The following is an 11,740-nucleotide window of genomic DNA, read 5'->3' as shown; positions in this document are numbered from 1 at the left end:
TGTTCTTCTGCAATTTACTTGAATTACAAACTCCCATCAACCTGTGCAGTGTCCTGCCATTGCTAAGTGGAAGATTGATGAATTTATGTTAGCAACTGAGGGGCATATTGACAAGGGTTTTATCTCCGCTTTTTGGCTTTTAAAGCCAAAAAAGCCGAGATAAAACTATCGCCCTATTAACAAGAGGGTGCTAACATGCATTAGCGCATGTTAGCACCCTTTTACCCACCGCCTCCCTTTGCATCTCTAATGAGATGCAAAGTGGGCAGGACAACCCTGTAAATATCGCTGAAGTTCACATCGCGATATTTACAAGGCTGCCCCAGCATTTTAGCACACGTTAGTTTTTGGAGAAAACCGCTGTTTTCGCCAAAAACTAACGTCTGCTAAAATGCAGACTTACTTATCCCTAACATTGGGGTGGATTATGCTGATACGACCCTCGGGGTCGTATCAGCAAGGTTATCGCCGTTTTGCAAGGAACATTCCTGGAAAACCAGCGGTGTTCCGTGCAAAACGGCGATAACCTCGCTATCTCTGGAATTTTTATCACCCTGGAGAAACGCGTTGTTAATAACGCGCTACCGGGGCGATAAATTCCAGAGATAGCCTGTGATAACAAAATTATCGCTAAGCACGGCCTGCGATAATTATCGCTGGCAGTTGATAATATGCCCCTTGGTGCTTTTCTGTTAAGTGTTATGTAGCGTTTAAATAGATTAACTGCCATGGTGTACAATGTACCTGTAGATACAATTTGATACTGCAAACCAAATTTGAAAGCATCTAAAAGCGTAGTTTGGTGAATGTTTACGAAATATTCCACCTTAGCTCTTTCCTTGAATGTTTCGAAGTGATCTGTTAAGGGGGATCAAGAAATAAATGGGGAGACACAAAACTGTTTTTTTCCCAAGCATTTTCCATAGGAAAAATGTAAGAATGATAGAGGAAAAACAACTGAACAGAATTACATCAAATTAGATAGAAATCTTGATCTTTACTCAGACAGCCTGTTTCTGTGTTTTGGTGTACTCTGTTCAGACATGTTAGAGGAATTAAGGTTCAAAATTTCTACACATATATTGCTGCAGGACTCCCAGCGAATCTCCCTGATGTTAATGGTACTGCTTTTTTCAGTAAGTTTTTATTTTACTGTAAGTTAAAATCTTACTATCTTCCTCACTGATAACTAAATACTAATAAGCAGTGCCTAAAGATTGCTTTGTTATGAAGGTCGAAAGCCGTTGTTCATCAGCTGCAGAGAAGGAATTAGTGATTTCTTCCACATAAGGAAGTGTGTGGTCAGATTTTGACTTTTACTTGATTTCATGCTTAAAGTGAATTAGTCATTCTGCATCGATAAACATGACTGATCTACCCTGGGACTCAGTTAGTCATGATTTCAGACACTAAGGCTGAATTTATGGGCTCAATTTGTTTTATTTACGGCTTTGATTTCTCAAGGTGTGTTTATCTGAAGCCTGCAGAACCACATGTGTGCAATTCACTGCTTGTGTTTTGACCTGTCAAAAATAAAACAGGGCATATATTACAAAGATTTAAAGCTAAAGAAGCTGCTGCAATAAGCATTCGAAGCTGGCAGAAGGTTAGGAAAATTATACACAATTTGTTGAATATAATGCTGAATTTAACGTGAGGTTCACTTTTACAAGTCCCTGAATCACGGGCAAAACAGATGGACAAACCCCGGTTGTTATCCTGGACGCTATGCACACCGAAGTCTCATGAAGAAAGAATCGAGTTACTCAGGGGCACATCAGCAACGAGGCGATAGAAAATTATCGCCGCTTTTGCGGCCGTTTTTGGCCGAAAAGCGGCGATAATTTTATCACCTAATTAGCAAGGTCCCGCTAACGCGTGAAACCTTGCTTTAGCGCACAAAATCTTAACGCCCAGCTTTGCATCTCTAATGAGATACAAATTGGGCGTTCCTGACCTAATATGACAGGAGAAATGTCGCTAAGCGACATTTCTCCTATCATCAAGCCCCACGCTATGAAGCATAGCGGCAAGAAAAGTAGTGATAACCCCTGTTATCTCTACTTTCCTTACGCCTGCTTCAGGACTGACTTAGCCATGATATCCTATGGAGGGTGGATGTCATGGCTAAGTTTGTGAGGCGCTATCAACAAGCTAACGCCACATTTCGTGAGATTATCGCTGGGTTTCCAGCGATAATCTCACGTTAGGCAGTTAGCGCTAGGATTTTTATTGCTTTTGAGATAAGCGTTGCTAATAGCACGCTATCTCACCGATAAAAATCCACGCTAGCCGGCGATAATTATCTTAGCGCTAAGTGCGCTTAGCACTAATTATTGCCGGTTGTTGCTGATATGCCCCCATATACCTTGCAGCCGCCCTTCTGTGATATACATAATTAATCATCCGTTTTCTGTACGTACCCTCTGTTGTGAATAATGGAGATGTAGACATAAAGATTTCCTTAGTTGGAACACATTTTAAGAAGGTGTTAATAGTTTGCAATATCGCAAAATAAACACTGCTTTAAAGTATTAAAAAATATGCTCTTCTACAATACTTGGAGCACATTGGCAGATACCTCTCTGAAGCAAAGGTAATTTATAGTGACTATTTGGAGTTTTTTCAATCATTGTCCTTTCACACATTCAAAGCTGAGCGCTGGAAATCTGCAGGACAAATACGGTCTTTCAATTAAACAGATTTTAAAAAGATTGTGTTTAATTCACTTTATAGTGTTACAAGCAAAGGGGATGGTGGATGATATCCTTGTATGAACAGTTAATAGCTTTGACAAAAAAGCACTCGTTTCTTATGAACTTTCTTCAGAGAATTTGGTATTTGATTAAAAGATTAATAGTTCAAAACTTGTGGGCTAACTTGATTGAACAAATTATACGCATTGTTAAAGTTCTAAAAAAAGTGAAAGTAGGTTCCTGGCATATCCCTGATAGAAATTTATTTTGACAACCAAGTAAAGGTTTGCTTGATCGTATGAAATAATATCCGTTACTGGTATAACAGGAATTCTGTGTTCCAATATATTCTTTCTCACTGATGATGCTGATTAAATGCTTTATAGAAAGGGCAACGAATGCCCAGCTTGGTCTCATGGCGCTACGTCAGGAGCTGCAGGACAGATTAGAGCTAATTGAAGATAAACGTTTTTTAAGCCTTTGGAACATATTCAGTGGTTTTGTTCCAATCTTAATTTGATGGATGAGGAATCCTACACCTCCGGAGCTATGAAAGAGAACAATGGCCCCATTACTCCTGGGCTTGATTCTAAGCAAAATGGGTGCAGGCAGGCCCCCATCATGAGGGTACAGAGTTTTCAAAATTATGACAAGGTGAATGTAAACGGAAATGCAGTGGTTGGTTGCATCTGGAAAAATAATCCCCAACTTTTACGCCTCACCACTTTCAAAAGTCACCAGCCACCACTAAAAACAGTCCATATACGACACATCCTCATCCCACTGGCCCTCTACCAAGGGCGCATTATGCCCATCCGGGAACAGGTCCCAATAGTGTGTGTTATATGCTGATTTAATGTGCGAAGGTGTGTGAGAAAGCACGTTACGACCATCAGGCAAGATACAGGTCACTACTCTCGATGATCTTGCCCCTTCACCATCTCTAATCGAACTTCATATAAGAAATGCAAGAACATCCGCAGCAATGGGCCCAGATCAAATTCCAATAAAGGTGCTCCAAAAGAATCCAACGGGGTGGAGTTTGTTTTTAGCCCGCCTCTTTTCCCATAGCTTCACCACTTGCAAAATTCCCAAATCTTGGAAAGGAAGTATAAATATTCCTATCTATAAGAAGGGCTCCCGACTGACCCCCGGCAACTACCGACAGATCGCACTGCTCGATGCGACAGGAAAGATCTTCACGGCCTGTGTGTTGGACCATCTTAAAGAGTGGGCCTTCTCAACTGGAGCAATTCCATTTAACCAAGCTGGGTTTCGCAACAAACATTCGGTAACTGAAAACATCGCGTTGTTACAAATAATAATTGATAAATATGTGGTTTCTAAATCACAGGTCGTCTACTCTGTCTTTGTTGATTTTTCAACAGCATTTGACAGAGTGAACAGACCAACACTTTGGTGTGAGTTAAAAAATCTGGGAATTCCGGATAACTTATTACATATTATCGTGTCACTCCACTCCGAAACCTGGTGCCAAGTATTATTGGAGAAAGAGAAGGGCCTCACATCCCCAATTAAAACATCGAATGGCCTACGACAAGGGTGTCTTCTAGCTCCTCTATTATTTTCCCTTTACCTCAGTGATCTCCCAGATTTTTTTATGCAGATAACTAATTTTCCTCCGAAAATATCACTACACAAAATTCATACTTTGTTGTATGCAGATGATGTGATTATCTTTGATCTTACTCCATTTGGCCTCCAAAGGAATTTACACGCACGTGCGTTATATGCAGACAAACATTTTTTGGTCCCTAACATAACAAAGACAAAAATAGTTCCTTTTCGAGGAAGACGAAGATATGTTAAATATAACTGGACTTTAGGAGGGCAACCGTGAGAAATAGTGAACGAACACATCTACTTAGGTTGTATTTTTTCTCAAACTTTAAAAAATCATTTTCATATCCAGCACCTGGCTAACAAAGCTGATGTTCATGCCGGGGCACTTCGAAGATTATATTCTTCCACTGGGCATAGGCACTTCTCAACCCTTTTACAGGTTTATAGTATCAAGATCCCTCCAGTTCTTTCATATGCTCTTGAGCATATTCCAATAAATCAATGGCATCCACTACAACTCAAAGAAAGTAAGATTGTTCGGAAATTAACCAAAATGTCTCAAGCTGTACCTGTGCAGGCCCTGCGCCTCGAGTTTTCCCTAACTAGTACATACGCTAGAGGAATCACTAGTATTATTCGATGGGCATATAACATTTTACATGCTGAACAAGGCACTTTAAGAGCTCTACTAAAACTGGAAATCTTTGACAAAAGATCCTCAAAGTATGTCTTTCATCGAAATATAATGTTTGCACTGAAGTTGTCCCAATGTACAATTGATTTGTTGAGAACTTGGACCTCGGCACATTTGAAACTCTTGTTAAAACCTTTGACTCCAAGGATATCTTATGATCTCGACTTCCAGCACTGTACAAAATTGCAATGTTACAAGGTCTTTGCTGATTCATTTGTTTTCAAACAAAGGCAACAATACCTTACTTTTACTTTAAGACATGGTGCCCGGCGTTGTATGATCTTCGTTTGGGATTCTCCCTCTTAAATCTTTAATCTGTAAATGGACAAATGGTAATAATTCGAGTAGCTTTTGTGACCTTTGCAAAGGAGGAGTTCAAGATCTGATGCATATTGTGTTTGTTTGTCCCAATTCCACAGTAGTTGTCGCCAGAAAGCGATTTTTAAAACCAATTCAAACAAAGTGTAACTCCACGAATGTACAGAGTTTGATTTCCATTCTCAAATCACCCCCTAATGAATTTGTATGCTATAACCTGTTTAAATTTTTTAAAACCTTTTTAAACTTGTATTAAGATTAGTGTTTACAAATATTACTAATTATGAATGAAATTTTAATATCGAATTATTTGTTGTTCTCAGTAGAGAACTAAATAAAATAAAATAAATTGAATTGATTGAGGTGCACCAGTGGAGTCCAGCACACTACCCATCCCCTGACACCCCCATTTTGTGTCCTCCACTTCAGGGGTGGGTGAGCGTTGTGCCCCTCTCAGAGGGGCAGGGGCTGAGATCCACCCCCCTGTTAATCACACATCAGTTGGGTCCTCCCTGGTGGATGAGGCCCACCAAGGCCCCGTCCTTACCCAAGTGCTCCATGTGGGCGTGGACTGCTCAGCCAGCTGGGGCACGTGAGGGCAGGGCCGGGCCCTTTGCATACGTGTGTGCGTATTCCACCTGGGAGGCGGCCGAGGGATTCGGGCTGGCACCATCCGCCACTTGGGCCGCTGTGCCGTTAATGATCCTTCCCCTAGGCTCACGTATGAAACCTTGTTACAACTTTTACTTCCTCTAGATAGTCAAATTTGATTGTCTTCTTGGTGCTCTGCCAGGGCCATTGCCGACTTTGGAGGGGCCGATCTGAGGACCTCACTAAATGATCCAACTGTTGATAGCGACGGGCGGTGTGTAAAAAGGACAGGGACTTAATCAATGCAAGCTTATGACCTGCAGCAACTGGGAAATCCTCCTTCATAACAAATTATTGCAATCCCCATTCCCTATCATGAAAGGGGTTCAGCGAGTTACACGCACCTGTCGGCGAAGGGTATACACATGCTGATCCTTTCAGTGTCACGCACGTGAAGCCACGAACATCCAAGGGCATCACAGACCTGTTATTGCCCAATCTTGTGTGGCTGAACGCCACTTGTCCCTCTAAGAAGTTGGAAGCCAACTGCTGGAGGTTTCTTAACTAGTCAGCATGGAGGAGTATCGGTTGTTATCAGTAACCCGTGTGCATGGAGGAACGGAGGGGAAGCAAGGCGCCCACATGCCCGGCCTTACCGGAGTCCTGGCTGGGCTGAGCTTGCAGGAGCAAGCGAGCCCTCATCGGCAATCCCAGGGCAGTCCGGCCATCTGGTAGCACCATTGGAAAGCACTGGGAGTGACCAGATGGCTGACAGCAAACTGCCCGCCCTGCACCTTAATGGAAGGGGTCCCGTCTGCCCTTGGAGGGCCCTGGGGCTCTGTGTCCTGGGGGGCTCAGAGACCCCAGCTGGGCCTCAACCATGGGGTTGCGAGATGGAGCCCAAGGCCTGGATTACACCTGCCCTGGGGACCCTGGACACAGCTGGAGCTCCTGGGCCTGGATGCACAAGGGAGGCCACCCCAGGCCTGCAGGACCCCATGCTGGGTGCTCTGCCATGGGACAGGCCAAAGGACAGAGCCCAGCGTAGACACGGGGCTCTCACCAGGACTCTCAGAGCCCAGGAGGGGGACCTTAGGGTCTCTGTTCAGAGCTCCTGAACCCAGCCAAACCAAGTGACCTCCCCTAACCTAATGGACCCCCCGGGCACCCGGATCCACACTGGGCCTCAGGGTGAGGACTTCCAGAAACCAGGGCCTGTCAGAGCCCAGGCCCTGGTCCAGGGCCATGCTCTGAAGCCAGCCAAGCTGGGGGAGCTTCCCCAGGCCTGATAGACACCAGTCCTGGGTGCTCAGACCCTTGGCAGGCCACAGGACGGGGGCTCCAGCATCCCAGGGCCCACCAGGGTCCAGTCCCTGGTCCCTGCTTCTGAACCCAGCCAGGCTGGGGCCAACTCCCTGAGCCCAATGGACTCCAGAAACCATGGCTGGCTGCAGCACAAGAGCTCCAGCACCCCAGGGCCTCCCGATGGACCCCTGTCCCGGGCACCCGGACCCTCAGCTGGCAACAGGACTTGGGCTCCCACACCCCAGGGCCTGTCAGAGCCCAGGCCAGGGTCCGATCCCTCCTTTTGACCCCAGCTAAGCAAGGGGAGCCTCCCTGGGCCAGATGGACATATCCCAGGGCCCGCCGGAGCCCAGGCCCAGAGCCCGGTCCCTGTTTCTGGACCCAGCCAGGCCAGGAGGAGCCTCCCCATGCCAAATGGACCCCTGTCCCAGGTTCCCAGGTGCTCAGCAACCCGCAGGACGTGGGCTCCCGCACCCCAGGACCTGCTGAAGCAAACCCGGGACACAGACTGCGCTTCTGAACCCAGCCAGGCCAGGGGAGCCTCCCTGGGCCTGATGGACCCCTTTCCTGGGCACCCGGACCAACGGTGACCTGCAGAACAGGGGCTCCCACATCCCAGGGCCTGCCAGAGGCTGGGGATTGGCCTGTGTTTCTGAACCCAGCCAATCCAGGGGAGCCTCCTCAGGCCTGGATGGACCCTCCCGGACCTTTGGCGGGTCACAGGATTGGGGGTCCCACACCCCAGGGCCCACCAGAACCCAGGCCTGGGGCCCGGTCCTTGCTTCTGCCCCAGCCAAGCAGGGGGGACCCTCCCCAAGCCAGATGGACGGACCCCAAGGCCCACTGGAGCTTAGGCCTGGGCCCCGGTCCATGCCTCTGAAGCCAGCCAAGCTGGGGGAGCTTTCCCAGGACCCTTGCAAAATGGCAGGTGCTAGAGGAGGGTGACCCTTTGAATCCTCTGAAACTGGCTGCACAGGGGCAGCATCCCCCCCCCTGATACCATGGGCCGGGGTGGGGAGCCTGGGGCCGTTGTGGGCTGGCAGGCCTGGGCCTCCTGGCTCACTGCCCAGCCCCATTCTATCCTGTCCGCTCTAACACTCGAAAACCCTCACTGGGGTCTCGTCCGGTTGTTCCCAACCAAGCTGCCCAAAGTCGCCACATAGGCCCAATCTTGCCTGATCGACCAGAGTCCAGTCTGGACAGTCCCCGGCACGGGGCACCATGCCCATGGTGGCAGGACCCATTTCCCCCACCCACTTTGCGCTGGGTGGCATGGGCACGGGCCCCGTTAGAGCTCTGGCCAAGGGACACAACCATTGCCTCCCTCCCTATCGGAGAAGAAGAGGAGAGGGCTACCCGGGCCTGCCACTTCCCCTATGTGAGGCCCTGCTTGCCCTTAGAAGATGGGCAAGCCCTGAGCAAGGCGTGCCGACTGCACCTCCTGGGCAAAGTGGGACATCTACAGTCTCTGCCATTCCAGACCGGGCCCTGGCATCATCTGCTGATGGCTTCTTGGAGTTATCCCATGCTCCAGTTCCAGCTCAGCGCCCCTGGGGCTGTGCTTTCATGAAATGAAATTAAAAAAACATTTATTAGACGGGTAGCTACCCGGGGGCATTCCAGCGCTGACCGCTGCTAACGATAGACAACACAACCATACTAGGGGAAGAGCCAAGTTTTTAACAGTTTACGAAAGGCCAGATAGTTGGGTTCCTTACGCAGATGAAGTGGAAGAATATTCCAGAACTTACCGGCATTATAAGAAAACAGACAACCCCCCCTTCTAGCTTTCTCAATCCTGGGAACTGCGACGAGGTGTAGATCGTCCTAACAGAGGCATCTATTTGCAAGGTACGGCTGAACAATAGAATGATTGATGGAAGGCCCCTTCCCTGCTAGCGTCTTGTGAACAGTACACATAGCCTTAAAATTAACTCTCTCCTTGATGGGGAGCCAAAGGAGAGACTTCAAGGCTGGTTTTGCAGATTGGCATTTTGGGATTTCCAGCAGAATCCTGGCTGCTCAATTTTGCACCGTCTGGAGTTTTGAGATGGTCGCGCCTGGACCGTGAGCTTACTTGCCTTTAGAATGCCGTAACAGGAGGCTTGGCTTACAGGATGAATTTCAATTGATCGCAGCAAGGTAGCTGCTCTACTACTTACGAAACCCTGACCCACAATCAGGTCGTCTACGAGTGATTTAGCATCTGGTGCCCCATGAACATGCGGTGCACTAAAGGTAATGGTGGAGGCTCCTCTCCATCCACGCTCCAGTCCCCAAGCGAGTGGCTCCTCGCAGCGGCCCCAAGAGGCTGGCTATCCCAGGCCAACCGTGGCTCCACAGCATTGCGATATCGACACTGTGTACGGGGGATTATTATTTAGAGGCGTTCAGTCATAATCTCACAATTGGTAACTTCACCCCATTGGCTCCTCAGCCAAGCACAAACACCAAATTTCTGAACCTGCAGTTCCTCTCATACTGAGCAGGATGACTATTGCAACAAATCATCATCAGTAGGGTAAAACAAACCTGGCTCACAACAGTCTAAACCCAGCTCACGTTCCCTATTAGTGGATGAACAATTGAATGCTTGGTGAATTCTGCTTCACAATGATAGGCAGAGCCAACATAGAAGGATCAAAAAGCGATGTTGCTATGAACGCTTGCCTGCCACAAGCCAGTTATCCTTGTGGTAAGTTTTATGACAGCTCCTGCTTGAAACCTAAAAAGTCAAAAGGATCATGAGGCCAAGCTTTCATGGTCTGTATTCATACTGAAAATCCAGATCAAGCGAGCTTTTGCCCTTCTGCTCCGTAGGAGGTTTCTGTCCTCCCTGAGCTCACCTTAGGACACCTGTGTTATCGTTTGAGAGGTGTACCAGTCAAATTCCTCATCTGTCACTGTCCCAGGAGAGGGTCGGGCACTTTGAGCCAAAAGCGAGAGCCCTACAGGGCTAACCTCCCCCCCCCCTCACTGAGTAAGTGAAAAAACAAGAGTATTGGTATTTCACCTGCAGCCTCTCACTAATCCTACACCTCTCATGTCTCTTTTCAGTGCCAGACTCAAGCTCAACATGCCCTTCTTTCCCCGCTGATCCTACCAAACCTGTTCCCTTGGCTGTGGTTTCACTAGACCGTAGGTAGGGACAGTGGGAGTCTCAATAATCCATTAATGTGCATCACTAATCAGATGACGAGGCATTTGGCTATTTCTGTACCAACACGCAGTGCCTTATTTTGGGTTCTTATTTCTGCACATCAGCGTCAAATCGGTCTTGTTTACAACAATACAACATTCATTTGTTCCAGAGTACAGCCACACTTAAAGCTATCCTCACTGGAAATGGGATCACGTATAGGCTAGAGATAGTACACCCTCCAGTACTATTCCAACAATAATAAAATTGTCTGCGAACAGTCCTGAGAAATTAAAGTGTGATTAGCAGGACATCAATAATCAACGTGCGGTATGTAGTGATTATGTATATGAAGTTAATTGAGACCTATTCTTCATTCGACATTTCAATAATCAAGATGTGCACATTTATATCTACATTTTTATCAGCACACGTACATAAAAAAACACATCTATAAAATGCACATATGTACTAATTCTCATATCAACTATAAACTATTATGTAACTGTTTTAACCACATTTAAAAATTAAGGAATCAACATTTTAAAACAATGTGTTTTATAAGAATGACATGCGTGCTGCAAGATAGTGTACATCTCAGAGTTTAGCTTGACATTTTTGTCCATGAATACATGGCACTTTTTAAGATTGTCCATTAAAGTAGTCAGAAAAATATTCTTCTTGAGTGGGCACGACATTTGCAAACCTAGATCAGCCAGAGCAACATCATTACATGGAGGCCAACTGCCCCGACATCCAATAATAAAGCTGTGAAATGTTAGTGTTACAGTTGGTTAAATGTGTGATTTGCTGTGATAGATCTTGATAGTATTGAACTTTACTCTCAAATGCTAATTCAAGGGAATTCTGTGAGTTTTCATATCGAATTGGAAAATCAATCACTACATACCACACATTGGTCTACATCTGGTTTTCGTAGTTCACCTTCACTGTTTTCAACATGAGGTTCCCTATATGGCATCTACCCACACCTTTTTACTCTATCAATGAGTAATTCTGAAATTTTTTTATGCCTTTTTATCCTCATGTCCTTGGTTTTAAGGCATGCACCTGAAATATGTGAAATTGTTTCACAAACTTCTTTGCAGTACCTACATGTAGCAAATGTACGATTTCTCCCCCTAGTGATGGTTTTTCTAGTATACAAAACTCTTGCTCTCAACATCAGTGCAGCTATGCATTGATTTTCTTTAATTTTGTTATGCTTGCTGATCCAGAAATTTGAGGATGGATTATTTGCTAAATATTTAAAACCATCACCTTGGACAGTGCGACCAATTGGATTCATGTTTATATTCAGGCTCCCTTGAGCCGGTGGGGCTGACGAGCTCATGGTTACGCACCTGCGTGCCACGAGTGGTTCCGGACCTGAGAACAATTTTTGGCAGCCTA

At 46.3% G+C, this 11,740-nt stretch overlaps 1 pseudogene; it reads right to left on the bottom strand.

Moving 5' to 3' along the window:
* Positions 1-9,287: 9,287 nt before the first annotated feature.
* On the bottom strand, positions 9,288-10,289 carry LOC146867732 (28S ribosomal RNA; annotated as a pseudogene).
* Between the last annotated feature and the right edge of the window lie 1,451 nt (positions 10,290-11,740).

This window comes from Triturus cristatus, chromosome 1_2 (assembly GCF_964204655.1).
Source record: "Triturus cristatus chromosome 1_2, aTriCri1.1, whole genome shotgun sequence".
Lineage (NCBI taxonomy): Eukaryota > Metazoa > Chordata > Amphibia > Caudata > Salamandridae > Triturus > Triturus cristatus.
The sequence above is the reverse complement of the archived record's forward strand: the minus strand, read 5'-3'. Positions and strand labels throughout refer to the sequence as shown.